Here is an 18,587-nt window from a genome sequence, read left to right on the forward strand (position 1 = left end):
CAGCCTTACACTCGTCTCTCTGTAACAATGTGACACCGGATGTCCGCCTGTTGAAACTACATTGTGCAGAAGATGGACTACAAAACAAACTCTTACTTCGTCACAATGTGTTCTAACCCTGTTGTTTTATGGAGGTCATATAAACGAGAACAGCCTGTTAAAAATATCCTTTCATTACAAAGTTTGAATTTTAAAGAAGAATGAACCTTTAGGGTCAGATTTACTAACATCTGCAGCAGGGGCGGAGCGTGGGGGTGGCTTACTGGGCTTAAGCCCGGGTTGTTTTGTCAGAAGCCCGGGGTATTTTGGAGTGCAATTTTTTCATAGTTAGATGCCTGGCTGACAACTGTATAAAACAAAAAGTACACACAATATTCGAAGCACATAGTGCACACTGTGGGAATTTACGACTGTGCGTGAATCCCCCCCTGATATTGGTATGATCCAAGCTCAGGCACTAAGCGACTGAGCGAGGGGGCGGGGCAGCTGCTGCCCGTCAGTGCGCTGTTGGAGAGACGGAGCCAGCCATACTAAGGAGAGCTTAAGTTTGACCAGGTACCAAAGCAAATCATTCGTACCGTACAAATAATGTAAATATGACGGTGCATCACGAAAGATTGATATCAAACTGATCACTTGACCAATATTACGTTACTTGCTCTTCAAGTGAATCAACAAATGGCGAAATGAAAAGCCGAACAAATGCTATTTTTTTTAGAGATTCTTAGCTTACGTGTGTTTATTTCATATTTTCAGTTCTTACCCTCCCCGACTAAATCGGTTTCAGTTATGTACTGAAATATAAGAATGGACATTAGAGGGTTCTTTCAAAGAAAAACTCAGGTAAATGTTATTTTATATATTATGCTTTGTATGTTGTTCAGTATATTTGTATGCAAAACAAGAGGGATTTCAGTACACAGCAGGATATTCACATTTGTAACCAGATATTTACACTTTAGGGAGAAAACATAAAACATTTTTACTGCACAACATCAATTTAGAGTAAACTTTTGTTTTAGATAAATATTGAAATATCTTTTGAATTAGTTAAATGTCACAATAAAGAGAGACAGAGCTTTCTGTTTTTTATCACTTTCATCAAATTTAGGAGTACATGTACACTAAGTTTATTGTTAATTAATAAGAAAACTCCAGACGATTCCATTCTGAGCTGAAGAAGCTTCTGATAGGTTAGTAGAGTCCATGTGAGTAAACAGGTGGCACAGCTGTGGATGCATATAAGGCAAAACACAGAGCCTGTTTCTGTGACATGGGAAAATCAAGAGATGTCAACCAAAACACCAGGAAAAGAACTATGGAGCTCCATAAGTGTGGCTCAATTTTGAATACAATTTGGTGCCATTTGCAATTAAGAAATACAGACGATTTCTCTCTTTACTCTTAAAGTTAACAAATATGTTTTTTATATTTATCAATCTAAAAAAAATAAACATTTGGTCTGATTTGATGTTACAATTAAAAAGTGTTTGTGTTTTTATCTGAAGAGTTTGTAAATATCTGTATATTTGATGATTGTCAGCACAAAGAGAGAGAGAGGAACAGAGAGGGAGATGGAGAATGAGGACAGAACAGAGATGAACAAGAGCAGGTGAGACACACATGTTAGTCAAATGGTTGTTTACCAAAAGTATCACCGTATCATAGGTACTCATGTATCTCATACCTAGTGTTTCTTTTTAGGTTTGTTATTTTTCAAATTCTATATTTATTAAGTTATGCAGGCTTGTTTGCACAACAAGGCTAAATAATTATATAAACTTTTCTCAATCTAAATATTGTACTTTGGTAAAATTAAAAAATAAATGTAGTGCAGGTCTATGATGATTTTTAGTGCTACTATCATCTAGTTCTGATTCTGGTTCTGTCTTGGTTAAGTCCCAAGTAGTCCTGATTTTGAACTGTTGTAGTCCTGTTTTAATTCTGGATCAGTTCTTGGTCTGGTTGAATTGGGGTTTAGTCCTCGTGTCTTGATACAGCCCTGATTTTGTTCTGCCTTGCTGCTCAATTAAAAAACTAGTTTAAGGTGTTCTGCACATGTGATATATATTTTTCCCCATATGAAGTCATTCTTTTTTGAACAAAACTCAAAACAGAGCCAATTAATCTTTCAGTCATTTCTACCCCCCCCCAGGGAAAAAAAATCCCACATGCATACTATCCTTTTGGGCTAAGCCCCGGGTGTTTCAAATGTCTGGCTCCGCCTCTTATCTGCAGCAGCTCAAAGACATCTTTTGATGTTAAAAAGCTGCTGGATTTACTGAAGAGACTCAGTGTCAGTTTGTGACTGAAGTTATGACATATGTGTTTGTAAGAGTTTCATTTTCAGGAGAAGAAGATTTAAATGAGTGACACAAATGTAAATTACAAAGTCTGTGGTGCACAATTTACTACAAATTGCAAAAAATCTACCACAGAATCCTGTCTTGTTCCTGCTGTGGTTGTGATAGTGAGGACAGTTTATTGTTTTAGGGGGAGATGTTATCAAAACAAGTCTCTGATCCGCTCAAAGTTGTTATTTCAGTTCCAAAAGTTTGGCTCTGGCCTAAAACTCTCCAGTCAGATCTTATACTGATTATTTTGAGGTGAGCCCCACTTATTTTTCCTTAATAATACAGTTTATGTGAAACCAAGCAGAAATTAATTACACTTCTTAATTTTTTATAGTGCACACAGCTAACTCTTTCTGCTGAATATGTAAAAACTAAAAGTGTTACTGTGTTACATGCCTGAATGTTGCTCATGGTCTGATGGGAAATAATGTTTTCTGTTCTTTAGCACATCGAACAGTCAACTGTTCACAGAGTTTAGGTTTAAAGGATGAAACAGTTTGCACTGATGCATCTCTCCTCTCCTATCTGAAGAGTATGTAAATATCTGGTTTCAACTGTATATTTGATGATGTTGGTGTTTGGCTTGATTGTCAGAACAAAGAGGGAGAGAGAGGAACAGCGAGAGAGAGAGAGAAACAGAGAGGGAGAGAGATGAACAAGAGCAGGTGAGACACACATGGTAGTCACATGGTTGTTTACCAAAAGTATCACCGTATCATAGGTACTCATGTATCTCATACCTAGTGTTTCTTTTTAGGTTTGTTATTTTTCAAATTCTATATTTATTACGTTCTGCACAACAAGGCTAAATAATTATATAAACTTTTCTCAATCTAAATAGTGGACTTTGGTAGAATTAAAAAAAAGGTGCAGTGCAGGTCTATGATGATTTTTAGTGCTACTATCATCTAGTTCTGATTCTGGTTCTGTCTTGGTTAAATCCTAAGTAGTCCTGATTTTAAACTGTTGCAGTCCAGTTTTAATTCCAGATCAGGGCCCTGTGCTTCGTACGTCGCTCACTACATCCAAGATCAAATGAAACATCCAAGGCCAAACCATCGCGCTAACCGTGAGCGCGCTAATCCGGTTCCCCGAACACACCTGCTGTTGACGATTAGTACAGCTGGATGAAGTAATGTGCGATCACTGGGTGCCGTAAAAGGGGATACGCATCGATAGCAGAAACAGTGATCGGCAACCCGCTGATTGGTCGGCGAAAATGTCGAAGGGGCGCGCTCGGTATTTTCCGGCAGCAGAGCAAGAACTCTTGAGTGAGGGATTTCAGGAGTTTCAGAGTTTAATTAAAACGCAAGAGAACACTGCAAAGGCTGCAAAAGCAAGGAGAGAGGGCTGGCAGAAAGTTGCTGACTAATCAAACTCGTAGGTAATGTAATAATAATAATAATAATAATGGATTGGGTTTATATAGCGCTTTCCAAGGCACCCAAAGCGTATGACAATGCCACTATTCATTCACTCTCACATTCACACACTGGTGGAAGCAGCTACAGGTGTAGCCACAGCTGCCCTGGGGCAGACTGACAGAAGCCAGGCTGCCATATCGCGCCATCGGCCCCTCTGGCCAACACCAGTAGGCGGTAGGGTAGATTTATCATATCACACTATATTATCCAATATTATATTACATTATATTATATTATAATATGTTATATTATATCCCCTTTCACATTAGAGCCACGACAGGACCCACTAGAACATGGGAACAAGTAAAAGTGAAATATAAGAATATCCTACAGAATGGTAATATTTATCACTTATATTGCTTTTCGTCTCTTGGAAAGAGACCCTGAAATAATCTGTTTGTTTGTTCATAACAGCAACCAAGAAAAGGGCAGAGCAAATAAAGACAGGTGGTGGTCCTGCACCCCCTCGTCAACAAGTTGGTTAAGTAAATAATACCCTCACGGGAATATCGATATCTCTCAATGAGCACACTGTCGCGCTGAGCTAAAGGATCCTGTCTATCCCGCAATATACGCTGAATTCTGAGGACTCTCCTTATCAATCTTGCACCTTCCGCAATGGGTGGCTCGCGTATACGGACAGGACATGGCTGCGACAGGCTTCCCAAATCCACCTTCGCTTTTATAGCCGTGGTCTCTCATCTTGATTACACGAAGTAATTTGCAATTACTACTCTGAAATATGAATTACATCTGTAATAATCACATACATGTAATAGAATGTTAATAGTACATTTCCCTTTTTTAGGAAATGACCTGTATGTATCTGTGTGACATCAATAAATGGATCAGGTGCTGCATTATCTTTAGTTACAGTGATGTTATTTATTTATGGTGAAACAGTGGTGGAATATCGCTGTTGCTTTCGTATAAATGACGCGGGCATACCTGCGTGGCCGCGATCTAATCCTGTTTACATAAAGTAAACCTGCTCCCCAGCAGGTTTACGCTTACGGCTCTGTTGCTATGACAGCAAGTCCCGGATGGGCTTCAGGGAACCGAACGATCCAGGATCACGCGAAATCGTCAACAATCTAATCCAGCTAACTCGCTTAGCGCGGTACGAAGAACAGGCCCCCAGTTCTGGGTCTGGTTGAATTGGGGTTTAGTCCTCGTGTCTTGATACAGCCCCAACTTTGACCCGAGCAGCACCAATTAGTGGCTGAACGACAGAGTTGTCTATGAAGACTATGAGTGTCTTCATAGTTTTATTTTTGATTTGGCTCTTAACAAGACTCCTGCCTCTCTTTACTTCTATTGGTCCAAAATAATCAACACCAACATAAGTAAATGGTGGAAGATCAGCTGAGATTCTGTTAATAGGAAGATCAGACATTTTCTGCTCACCTGGCTTTTGCCGTCGTCTTTGACACACTATACAATCTTTGATTATTTTTCTAGCTGCTGAATTAGCATGAGGGATCCAGTATTGACGGCGAAGGGTTGAAAGCATGTGATTTCTTCCTCTGTGACCAATCTTTTCGTGGATATACTGAAGAATAAGCTTTGAAACATTGCTTTCTTTTGGCAAAATTGCAGGATGTTTTGTTTCCTCAGGTAAATCCGCTTTGCTCAGTCTTCCACCCACTCTCAAGACACCATTAGCAACTACAGGATCAAGCTTATACAGATGACTTGACTTACTTACAGTGCCAGAGTTTAGGGCAGTCATTTCATCAGCAAAATGTTTTCTCTGCACAAAGCTCACTATAGCTTCCTCAGCCTTGGACAAATCCTCAGTTTTGAGCAGAGTGTTCCATTTATCCTCTTGCTTAACACATATTTGACTTCCACAGTGCGTGCCCAGCAACTTCTGTCTTTTCCTTGTTTGCAGTTTAAGTTTTTCTTTTACTTTCAGGATCCATGCCACACACCTTTTTAATTTTGTCCAGCTGGAGAAGTACAACAGCAGCTTAGTAGTGGGACACACATCTTCTTTCAGCACAGCTGCACACATCAGGCCCTCCCCTTTTATTTCTGGGTCAGCTTCCAAATGGACAGATACACAATTCATGCCTACAGGCCAGTGACCAACAGGTTTACTGAGAAATTCTGGACCACTGATCCAGGTGGACGATTTCAGGAAACAGCCAACTGTCATTCCTCTTGTGGCTGCATCGGCTGGATTCAGCTTTGAACTGATGTACCTCCACTGCTCAACTTTTGTCAAAGCATGAATGGTGGAAACTCTATTAGCTACATACGTTTTGAACCGTATGGTTGTGTTTGCAATGTACTGTAGCACAGTTGTGCTGTCAGACCAAAAGACTGACTCACTCAGATTAAGATTAAGTTCAACTGATAGCATTTTGTCTAAGCGCACAGCTAAAACTGCAGCAGCCAGCTCAAGACGTGGGATGGTGACTTGTTTTAACGGCGCCACCCTTGCTTTACCAATAATAAAGGAAACACACACTTCCTGCTTGCCATTAGATAGCCTAAGATATGATACGGCACCATATCCAGTTTCACTGGCATCGCAAAAGTGATGCAGCTGTGCACTTTCTATCTCCCCAAATCCTTTGGGTGTGACACATCTACCAATACTAAACTTGTTAAGAAGAACTAAATCCTCAACCCATTTTTGCCAGGTTTGTGCCATTTCTGCTGGTATTGTCTCATCCCAGCCAAACCTCAGTTTACATAGATGTTGCAGAATTTGTTTTGCAGGCAGAATGACTGGAGCTAAGAAACCCAAAGGGTCATAAATGGAGCTGACATTGGACAGAATACCACGTCTTGTAAGTGGTTTGTTCTTGTTCACAATACTGAATGTGAAAACATCACGTTCAATATCCCATTGCACACCGAGAGCTCTTTCTGTGGGTAGCTGATCCCGACTAAGGTCCAGCATCTTTACACCTGTGGCTCTATTTTCCTCCGGGATCTGACAGAGGACAGAGCGATCACTACATACCCACTTATTGAGCTTAAATCCCCCCTTGGCACACACCTCAGTAAGCTGCTGATAAAGTGAGATGGCCTGCTCAACAGACTGAGCAGATTTAAGACAGTCATCTACATAAAAACTATGCCTGATTGTATGTATAACCTCCTCTGGGTACAGATGTTGGTTGTCATCAGCAGTCTTTAGTAGTGCATAGGTGGCACAGCTGGGGGAGGATACTGCACCAAAAATGTGGACCAGCATTCTATGTTCCACCAGCTGTTTTGTGATGTCACCATCGGGCCACCAGAGAAAACGTAAAAAGTTTACGTGTTCCTCAGCTACTCTGACCTGATGAAACATCCCTTTAATGTCTGTCATAAGTGCTATTGGACCCTGCCGAAAGCGAATCAGCACACCTAATAAAGTGCTAGTCAGATCTGGGCCTTGTAATAGCTCTTTGTTCAGTGATGTTCCAGAAAATGTTGAAGCACAATCATACACAACACGCAGTGTTTTCTTGCGGGGGTGGTAGACCCCATGATGAGGTATATACCACACCTTTCCTTCCTCATTCTTCAACTGTTCTTGTGGTATGATTTCTGAATGTCCCTCCATACTAACATTGTGCATGAATTCTTTGTATTCTTCAAAGAATAACTGATCCTTCTGAAACCGTTTTAGCAGATATTGCGCCCTCTGCTGAGCCACCTGCTTGTTGTTTGGCATTCTTACTTCAGGTTTACGAAAGGGTAATTTCAAGTAATAATGGCCATCCTTAAGTACAGCTGACTCTGACATTATGTTCATGAACTGTTTATCTTCTACAGACATTTCTGCACGCTCATTACACTGGTTCTCCACAAAATCTTGATTATACTGCTTAACCAGCATTTCCTCTAAACTACTTATAGAAATGCGGTTTACCTGGACAAAACTAGCATCATGCTCATCCCTTTCACTACCCTGACTGAGTGGCCCATTGACAACCCAACCGAGACGAGTTAGCACAGCATAGGGTCCATTACCCTCACTGTTAATGATTCTCCAAGGTTCCAGCGCTTTGGGAGAATTCACACCAATAAGCAGCCCAATGCCAGCATTTATCGGTGTCAACTCAACCTCCTTTAAGTAAGGCCATTTTCTTAAGTTTTCTTCTTTAGGGATATTTTCTTTAGTGACAGGAATAAACTTTTGAGTGTACACATCAGGCAACCTCAAATACTCATTCTGTTTCAAAGCAGCTACTTCCATACCAAAAAGTTTATAGCTACTCACTGGCCTTTCCTGACCCATAGTCTTTAACATGATTTCCACTTTTTTTCCAGATGCATTTAACTGCATCATCAACGCCTCAGTGCAAAACGTTGCAGAGCTGCCGGGATCAAGAAAGGCGTACGTCTCCACAACCTTCGTCCCATTTTCCAACTTCACTTTTACTGGAACAACTGACAAGGCACATTCATTAGCCCCGGCCCCAGTATAGCTACCAAAGTTCAAAGAAACAAGAGCATTTGAGACTGATGATTCCTTACATTCAGCTTTAGCTGCTTGCCACTGCCGTTCATTTGAGTCTATGTGGAGAACAGTAGGGTGATTTTTGTTACAGGTGTGGCACGTCAAACGATGTGGACAAGCTTTACTCATGTGGCCTCTCTGTAAGCAACCAAAGCATAAACCTTTACTCTTAAGGAATGTCACCTTTTCTTTGTTGGCCTTTAGTTTGAATAAGTCACATACGTCCAAAAAATGAGTTTGGTCACAAAACAAGCACCGAGTTTGATCTAACCCTTTATCTTCATGGCTTATCTGAATCCGTTCCGGTTTGAGTTTGTCATTGATCTGTTCTGAAACTACAGCTACAGAAGTAGCAAAGCTACTGCTTTTAGTTTTAAGCGGTGTCTTTGATGGTTTTGAAGCTATCTTTTCTTTTGTGTTTTGACTCTCTCCAAAAACAGGATCTAATGCAGCTCTTGTTTGCTTTTCAAGAAAATCAAGAAGATCTTTAAACCCTGCTCTGCGATCGCACTTTTCTGTTATATCAACGATTATTAGTCGCCATTTATCACGAAGTCTAAAAGGCAACTTTGAAACAAGAATCCTCATATTGGTTGAATTTTCCAGCTCATCAAGAAACCCAGCTTCATCCATTGTGTTGAAGCAGCTTCTTAGAAAGAATGTGTAAGCACGTAATGCTGAAGCATCGTCAGACTTTAAAACTGACCAGTTAAGAGCCTTGTCTATAAATGCAGACGTTATCTTTGCTCTGTTACCAAAGTTCCACTCAAGCTGCCTTTTTGCCTCAACATAAGCTGTCTGTGGACTCATGTGCATACAACTTCTCACTAAAATTCTGGGCTGTCCTGTAGTAAACTGTTCTAAATAATAAAGCCTATCCTGCATATTATCAGTTTTAGTCTCTATTCCTTGTTCAAAAGCCTTAAGAAAGGATCTAAAACGCAAAGGATCACCACCAAAAACAGGAATGTCTATAGCTGGAAGCAGTGACAACCTCTGTTGGTTTACAAGCATCTGAGTAATTTCATTTTGCTTTGTCATAATCTCTATTAGGGCACTGCTGTGAACATCAACCTGTGAAGAGATTGGCTTTGGGCTCTCCCCTTCTGGTTTGACCCCAGCAGGCGCATGTGTCTCTAGGGGCATTGGCAAAGGAGAATGAACTAAAGGGGTTTTCTTTGGTCTTGGAGCCTTTCGAGCTGTAGCAGCAGGTATGAACTCTGTAGATGTTCCAGAAGGCGCTGTAATCCCGCCTTCTGATTCAACCTCAGCCCTGGATGCAAGGCTCTGCCGATCCTGAGCAGAGGTGAGAATTTGCCTTTTTGCATCAGCCTTAATCAACTTAGTTCTTAGAGCCAATGCTTCTTTTCTTGCTTTTAATTGAACTTCTTCCAGTTCGAGTGCATGTTTTTCTTGCAGTGCGTCCACCTCCGCTTTTAAAGCGGCTCTTTCCACTTCAGCTTCCATCAGCGCAATTGAAGCCGCACGTGAGCTTTTACTCCTTAAACTTAAGGCTGCAGTAACATTACTGGGCGCTTTACTAGAGCCCTTGCTGCCAGGTTTAGCAACTCGTTCAGAAATCATGTCGCTCGCTTCTTGCGCTACTTGTGAGACACTATCATGCGGCGCAATGTCACTGTCATGAGATGCTACCTTTGATTCAACATTAGAGGCTGCAACTTCATCCTTTTGTGGATCAGGGTCTGCAGTTAACCAAGTGTCGATTTCATGCAGAAAGTCTTTAAAACTGATCAGCTTAGGTTCATACCAATCGCTGTGATCTGTTTCTTTTTCGTCATCGTTCAGCAATTTTTGAACTGAAGTCGGTGAGTCCATAAACTCTCCCAAATAATCATTAAATGTTCTCATGTGTTCATCTATGGAGGCTTTTGATTCTCCAGCATCAATGAGAGCATTAATGTCATTTCGTTTTCTTGTCAGAACGCCAAGCTTCGCTCTGCGTTTTTTAATTAAATTAAAAAGCTCTCTTTCTTGTTCCTCCATTTTAACCAGAAAATTCGTTTCACAAGGTCCAAAAGATAATTGTTTAATACAAATGTTTCATGTTGCAGCTCAGCATCTCGGTTGATCCAAACAAAGTTTCGCATTTACTCACGAACTTTGCGTCATTTTTTCAGTCCATTCTGCGAAGATCCAATCTTCCAAGTCCAATTCATGCAAGTTTTCCCATCTTCCAAGTTGACATCCAAGCGAGTCAAAATGATTTTTTGACTTAAATGTCGCGGCCTTTTACTTTCCAAACAAAAAAAATCCAAGGAAAGGCCGTGGGTGGCAACGGGAGGTTTGTTTTGGAACGCACTTCTGACTCATTGTTTAAAAATCATATGCCGTTTATTTCAGGAAAAAAAAAATACAAACAGAAATCAGCCAAATAACTTCTTAAAACTTAAACGAAAGTTAACTTAACTTTCTTTAACAATTCAAAAGTGGTCAAAAAATCATTTTTTAACCCTCCCGTCCTCCCATCTGACATTTGGCAAACAAAACAAAAACCTCTTTACCACACCCATCCCGGGTGCTCTTAATCTCTTAATTAATGGGATGGTCCATAAACTAATAAACCAATCACTTTCCAAAAGCATTCAACAAAAATGGCCACAACACAGATTCTTACGCTGGATGGCATTACCTTGGCCTCCAGTAACATTGTGATGAACCTTGGAGTAACTTTTGACCAGGACATGTCCTTCAACGCACATATTAAACAAATATGTAAGACTGCTTTCTTCCATTTGCGCAACATCTCTAAAATTAGAAATATCCTGTCTCAGAGTGATGCTGAAAAACTAGTTCATGCATTTATTACTTCCAGGCTGGACTACTAGAATTCATTATTATAAGGATGTCCAAAAAACTCACTGAAAAGTCTTCAACTAATCCAAAATGCTGCAGCAAGAGTCCTGACAGGGACTAGAAAGAGAGAGATTTCTTCTGTTTTGGCTTCCCTTCATTGCCTTCCTGTTAAATCCAGAATTGAATTCAAAATCCTGCTCCTCACATACAAGGTCTTAAATAATCAGGCCCCATCTTATCTTAATGACCTTGTAGTACCATATCACCCTATTAGAGCACTTCGCTCTCGCTCTGCAGAACTACTTGTTTTTCCTAGAGTATTTAAAAGTAGAATGGTAAATGGCAAATGGCCTGTATTTATATAGCGCTTTACTAGTCCCTAAGGACCCCAAAGCACTTTACATATCCAGTCATCCACCCATTCACACACACATTCACACACTGGTGGGAGGCAGAGCCTTCAGTGTTCAGGCCCCTCTTCTGTGGAACCAGCTTCCAGTTTGGATTTGGGAGACAGACACTATCTCTACTTTTAAGATTAGGCTTAAAACTTTCCTTTTTGCTAAAGCATATAGTTAGGGCTGGACCAGGTGACCCTGAATCCTCCCTTAGTTATGCTTCAATAGATGTAGGCTGCCGGGGATTCCCATGATGATGAGTTTTTCCTTTCCAGTCACCTTTCTCACTCACTATGTGTTAATAGACCTCTCTGCATTGAATCATATCTGTTAACCTCTGTCTCTCTTCCACAGCATGTCTTTTATCCTGCCTTCCTTCTCTCACCCCAACCGGTCGCAGCAGATGGCCCCGCCCCTCCCTGAGCCTGGTTCTGCCGGAGGTTTCTTCCTGTCAAAAAGGAGTTTTTCCTTCCCACTGTCGCCAAAGTGCTTGCTCATAGGGGGTCATATGATTGTTGGGTTTTTCTCTGTATCTATGAAGCGCCCACGTCTCTCAGATCAGCTGATCAGCTGTTCCTGAATGTACCCAGGACTGAGCATAAACTTAGAGGAGATCGTGCTTTTTCTGCAGCAGCTCCATTTATTCATTCAGTCATTTATTCTATGTATTTTGCCAGAAACGCCAGGCGCTCACAAAACTATTACAATGACCACCAAACAAACAATAAATGAGAGCAGGGGCCCGTTCTTCGTACGTCGCTTACTACATCCAAGATCAAATGACACATCCAAGATCAAATCATCGCGCTAACTCTGAGCTCGCTATTCCGGTTCCCCGAACACACCTGTTGTTGACGATTAGTACAGCTGGATGAAGTAATGTGAGATCACTGGGTGGCCCAACAGGGGCTACGCATCGATAGTAGAAACATTGATCGGCAACCCTTTGATTGGTCGGCGAAAATGTCGAAGGAGCGCGCTCGGTATTCTTCGGCAGCAGAGCAAGAACTCTTGAGTGAGGGATTTTAGGAGTTTCAGAGTCTAATTAAAACGCAAGGGAACACTGCAAAGGCTGCAAAAGCAAGGAGAGAGGGCTGGCAGAAAGTTGCTGACAAATTAAACTCGTAAGTAATTTAATAATAACAATAATAATGGAGTGGATCTATATAGCGCTCTTCAAGGCACCCAAAGCGTTTTACAATGCCACTATTCAGTCACTCTCACATTCACACACTGGTAGCTGTCACAGCTGCCCTGGGACAGACTGACAGAAGCCAGGCTGCCATATTGCGCCATCGGCCCCTCTGGCCAACACCAGTAGGTGGTAGGGTAGATTTATCATATCACACCATATTATCCAATATTATATTACATTATATTATGTTATGTTATATTATATCCCCTTTCACATTAGAGCCACAACAGGACCCACTAGAACATGGGAACAAGTAAAAGTGAAATATAAGAATATTCTACAGAATGGTAATATTGATCACTTATATTGCTTTTCGTCTCTTGGACAGAGACCCTGAAATAATCTGTTTGTTTGTTCATAACAGCAACCAAGAAAAGGACAGAGCAAAAAAAGACAGGTGGTGGTCCTGCACCCCCTCGTCAACAAGTTGGTTAAGTGAATAATACCCTCACGGGAAAATCGATATCTCTCTATGAGCACACTGTCGCGCTGAGCTAAAGGATCCTGTCTATCCCGCAATATACGCTGGATTCTGAGGACTCTCCTTATCAATCTTGCACCTTCCGCAATGGGTGGCTCGCGTATACGGACCGGACATGGCTGCAACAGGCTTCCCAAATCCACCTTCGCTTTTATAGCCGTGGTCTCCCATCTTGATTACACGAAGTAATTTACAATTACTACTCTGAAATATGAATTACATCTGTAATAATCACATACATGTAATAGAATGTTAATAGTACATTTCCCTTTTTTAGGAAATGACCTGTATGTATCTGTGTGACATCAATAAAAGGATCAAGTGCTGCATTATCTTTAGTTACATTGATGTTATTTATTTATGGTACAACAGTGGTAAAATATCGCTGTTGCTTTCGTATACATGAAGCGGAAATACCTGAGTGGCCGCGATCTAATCCTGTTTACATAAAGTAAACCTGCTCCCGAGCAGGTTTACGCTTACGGCTCTGTTGCTATGACAGCAAGTCCCGGATGGGCTTCGAAGAACCGAACGATCCAGGATCACGCGAAATCGTCAACAGTCAAATCCGGCTAACTTACTTAGCGAGGTACGAAGAACAGGCCCCAGGTGAACAGATTCCACACAAAGACATGAACACAAAGCACGGACCCGATGCATCAGTGACATGTCGTGTTTCTCACCCGACGACATGAACGCGGACACGCCGTCGGAGCAGAAAGTCAACATCTCACCGATTCTGAGCTGCAGCTTTTGTTCCTCTCCGGCCTAAAGAAAGCTATATTTTTTCTGCTTAATACTTTTTTTTTAAATTATGCCAAATTGAAAAATGATTAGCTTGCTGTTGTTTTGTGTTTTATCCTCAGTTACTTTGAAACACTTACTGAGTCAAAATTGAAATTAATCAAATCAATTATAGAAATCAGTGATGATACCCAGCCCTAGTGAGTAGCCTAAGCCCAACAGAAGTGGAGGTAGCTGTGGGTAATGAGAAAAGATGAAAAGGTTGATAACACATTATATGCAGTAAATACACTGCCCAGGTGTCCCCTCTCCCCACTGCCTGTCAATAAAGAACTTTGTGTTGACAAGATTGTTAGCTAATCATTTACAAATCTATAATATCTGCATGGACAGCGTTAACTGATGAGGTTGAAAAATTCAATACTCAAAAGTTTACTCTTCAGCCACCACGCTTCTGCCATCTGCCTTTTTTTTATTAGCCACAGTAAAGGCTGCGCTATGAATTCTGGGATATGTTGCGCCACGAATGAATAGAATAGAATTCAACTTTATAGATATGTGAGTATATTACAGAAATGGGTCTATTATGGTATGTTATAATGTACACGGTATGAAGTATGTTGTAAATATTCTATAACTATAAGTATGTACAGGCTGTAGTGAGTACAAGCTATGTACAGGCTATGAACAGGATATAAATATGAAAAACTATACAGAATATGAAATAAACAACTTTACAGAAATCTGAGATATACAGCTATACAGAAATGGGAACTATGCAAGCTGCAAACAGTTGTAGGGTTAAAAATTATCGAATGTACACAATGATTATTTACACAGAGCTATACAGTAGTGCAGTTAAGATAAGTGAGATATAATTCCTACAGAGGCTATATAAAGTGCTAGTGGTTGTGAGTAGTGGTTCACTCCATGTTATTATTGTGTGTTTGAGGGTACAGTTGTCCATTGTGTGTGTGTATGTTCAGTCCATGTGTTAACGTGGGTCAGATGTCAGGAGGCAGAGTTCAGGAGTCTGACAGCTGTGGGGAAGAAGCTGTTCCGGTACCTGGTGGTCTTAGTCCGGAGGCTCCTGTAGCGCCTCCCAGAGGGCAGGAGGGTGAAGAGTCCATGTGATGGGTGACTGGGGTCTTTGATGATTTTCCCAGCCCTTTTCAGACACCGCTTCCTGTAGATGTCTTTTATGGCAGGAAGTGGTGCTCCGGCGATGCGCTGGGCAGTTTTCACGACCCTCTGCAACGCCTTCCGGTCTGAGGCAGAGCAGTTCCCATACCAGACTGTTATACAGTTGGTCAGGATGCTCTCGATGGTGCAGCGATAGAAGTTCACCAGGATGTCTGAGGACAGGTGGTTCTTCCTCAGAGTCCTCAAGAAGACGAGGCGCCTGTGAGCCTTCTTGACCAGCTTGGAGCAGTTGGTCGTCCAGGTGAGATCCTCGGAGATGTGGACTCCCAGGAACTTGAAGCTGCTCACACGCTCCACAGCCGTCCCCTTAATGTGGATGGGTGGATGTGGGTCAGCATTCCTCCTGTAGTCCACGAATGATACACCTGACTCCTTCAAGTCCGGGGAAATGAAGTGCGCATTTCCGGCCGCATTTGGAATTGGGACAGCCTTCATCACGTCGCTGTGGTGTAATCAGCCTCCAAATGGGGTCTCAAAATTGTACCAAAAAATTCTGTACCTCCCTCCAACCACACACTTGTTCGGGTTTGCCATCAGCACTGCCTGCCTCAGGGAATCCAGGACCGTGACCAACCACTGCACATGCTCCACTGAGGTATCACTATGAATGATGACATCATCCAGGTAAGAAACAGCATATGCAGTGTGAAGACGCAGCTATCGCTACAGGAAGTGCTGAAAACTGGCCGGGGCTTCCAACAAGCCAAACGGAAGTGTGACGAATTGGTACGAACCACACAGAGTGGAGGAGGCCGTTTTTGTCTTTGGACTCTGCAGACAAGGGAATCTGCCAATCAGCTGTGTTTCAAAGTGGTGCTCCATGAGAGTCGTGCACACGGGCAGGGGGGGAACACATCTGCAAAGCGCTGTTGCAATGCAGGAACATCTGCTTTATTGGAATGTGTGAGATGTTAATCACAATGCATCTTAAACACACGCTCTAAAAGCGTCATGCCCACAGCACGTTTTTGAGAAAAATCAAATATTTTAGTCCTTGAAGATCATTTTAGAGTTTTTAATAGAGATGGACCGATCCGATATTACGTATCGGTATCGGTCCGATACTGACCTAAATTACTGGATCGGATATCGGAGAAAATTTAAAAAAATGTAATCCGATCCATTAAATATCACGAAAGCACCTCACAAAACTTGCAACACGCCGTAACTCACATCAGAACGTTAGCACGTCGGAGCAGTATGCATCACGTGATAGAGCGGCTGTGGCATGCGGGACCTGTCGGTGGTCTGGATAGCATGTGGAGCTTCGCTAGCAACCTGGCATTTCATCTCCGACAAAGTTATCCCGAGAGAAGTAAAGCAAGTGTGTAAGTCCATCTCTGAATGTTTGTAAAGCATTCCCACGTTAAGCTTAACAAGCGACTGCCTCTTGCTCTCCGGCTGCTACTTCAATCGTGAAACTGATCAGCTGATCGGCTTTTCTGTCGCGAGTCTGTCTCTCTTGTTTGTTTTTGGCCCACTTTGCACCAGAAAGAGGAAACCAGCGGCTGAACAACAGCAGCACGTTTAAGCTTGATAAGCTGTTGTTAGAATTTATTTAATATTACTTTCTACACCAGGATCTTTTTCTACGTAGCTGACGGCTGTAACTGTGCAGGGGCGGATCTAGCAAAGTTTAGCTAGGGGGGCCGATAGGGCATGAACAGGGAAAAGGGGGCACAAAGACAGACTTTTCTTTCTTATTCTCATTTAAAATGTCGAGCTTTTAATAAATAATTATCCAAATCTTACACCCAAAGTTTTAATTTGATGTAAAATGAATAGAAGTCAATTACTGTATATAGTAACTATTAAGTCTAATATATATACCCTAGTAAGCTATAGTACTTTTTACTTTGGGAAGGTACCATCTGTGCAGTCTGCAATTTTGTTGAAGAAAGATGTTGAATCTATTTAATATTTCTTGAAAAATAATTGATTTCTGTGCATTTTTTTTCACACTGCATCAAATTAAGGTTGATTACGTCGATTAAGCATCATGAGGTGGCGCGTGAGGGGTGGTTCCCTATTTTTTATTTATTTATTTTTGTTGTTGCTGGGAGTTGGAACCCTATTACTTATAGTGGGGCAAAAAAGTATTTAGTCAGCCACCGATTGTGCAAGTTCCCCCACCTAAAATGATGACAGAGGTCAGTAATTTGCACCAGAGGTACACTTCAACTGTGAGAGACAGAATGTGAAAAAAAAATCCATGAATCCACATGGTAGGATTTGTAAAGAATTTATTCGTAAATCAGGGTGGAAAATAAGTATTTGGTCAATAACAAAAATACAACTCAATACTTTGTAACATAACCTTTGTTGGCAATAACAGAGGTCAAACGTTTACTATAGGTCTTTACCAGGTTTGCACACACAGTAGCTGGTATTTTGGCCCATTCCTCCATGCAGATCTTCTCGAGAGCAGTGATGTTTTGGGGCTGTCGCCGAGCAACACGGACTTTCAACTCCCGCCACAGATTTTCTATGGGGTTGAGGTCTGGAGACTGGCTAGGCCACTCCAGGACTTTCAAATGCTTCTTACGGAGCCACTCCTTTGTTGCCCGGGCGGTGTGTTTTGGATCATTGTCATGTTGGAAGACCCAGCCTCGTTTCATCTTCAAAGTTCTCACTGATGGAAGGAGGTTTTGGCTCAAAATCTCACCATACATGGCCCCATTCATTCTGTCCTTAACACGGATCAGTCGTCCTGTCCCCTTGGCAGAAAAACAGCCCCATAGCATGATGTTTCCACCCCCATGCTTCACAGTAGGTATGGTGTTCTTGGGATGCAACTCAGTATTCTTCTTCCTCCAAACACGACGAGTTGAGTTTATACCAAAAAGTTCTACTTTGGTTTCATCTGACCACATGACATTCTCCCAATCCTCTGCTGTATCATCCATGTGCTCTCTGGCAAACTTCAGACGGGCCTGGACATGCACTGGCTTCAGCAGCGGAACACGTCTGGCACTGCGGGATTTGATTCCCTGCCGTTGTAGTGTGTTACTGATGGTGACCTTTGTTACTTTGGTCCCAGCTCTCTGCAGGTCATTCACCAGGTCCCCCCGTGTGGTTCTGGGATCTTTGCTCACCGTTCTCATGATCATTTTGACCCCACGGGATGAGATCTTGCGTGGAGCCCCAGATCCAGGGAGATTATCAGTGGTCTTGTATGTCTTCCATTTTCTGATGATTGCTCCCACAGTTGATTTTTTCACACCAAGCTGCTTGCCTATTGTAGATTCACTCTTCCCAGTCTGGTGCAGGTCTACAATACTTTTCCTGGTGTCCTTCGAAAGCTCTTTGGTCTTGGCCATGGCGGAGTTTGGAGTCTGACTGTTTGAGGCTGTGGACAGGTGTCTTTTATACAGATGATGAGTTCAAACAGGTGCCATTCATACAGGTAACGAGTGGGGGACAGAAAAGCTTCTTACAGAAGACGTTACAGGTCTGTGAGAGCCAGAGATTTTCCTTGTTTGAGGTGACCAAATACTTATTTTCCACCC

The 18,587-nt window shown here is 41.9% G+C and overlaps 1 long non-coding RNA gene across 2 annotated transcripts; it reads left to right on the plus strand.

The window, feature by feature from the left end:
- The first annotated feature begins 230 nt into the window (after nucleotides 1–230).
- LOC146673251 (uncharacterized) lies at nucleotides 231–12,505 on the plus strand. 2 transcript variants are annotated; one of them, XR_014910487.1, is made up of 5 exons: nucleotides 231–555; nucleotides 757–843; nucleotides 1,544–1,612; nucleotides 9,297–9,549; nucleotides 11,810–12,505. It is a non-coding gene; the product is annotated as an uncharacterized LOC146673251 (long non-coding RNA). The 2 variants fall into 2 exon arrangements; XR_014910486.1 differs by lacking the exon at nucleotides 9,297–9,549 and having other exon boundaries at nucleotides 237–555; nucleotides 11,810–12,503.
- The last annotated feature ends 6,082 nt before the right edge of the window (nucleotides 12,506–18,587 follow it).

This window comes from Rhamphochromis longiceps, linkage group LG3 (assembly GCF_057381845.1).
Source record: "Rhamphochromis longiceps isolate RC_006_pf linkage group LG3, R_longiceps_female_GT1.1, whole genome shotgun sequence".
NCBI classification, from domain to species: domain Eukaryota; kingdom Metazoa; phylum Chordata; class Actinopteri; order Cichliformes; family Cichlidae; genus Rhamphochromis; species Rhamphochromis longiceps.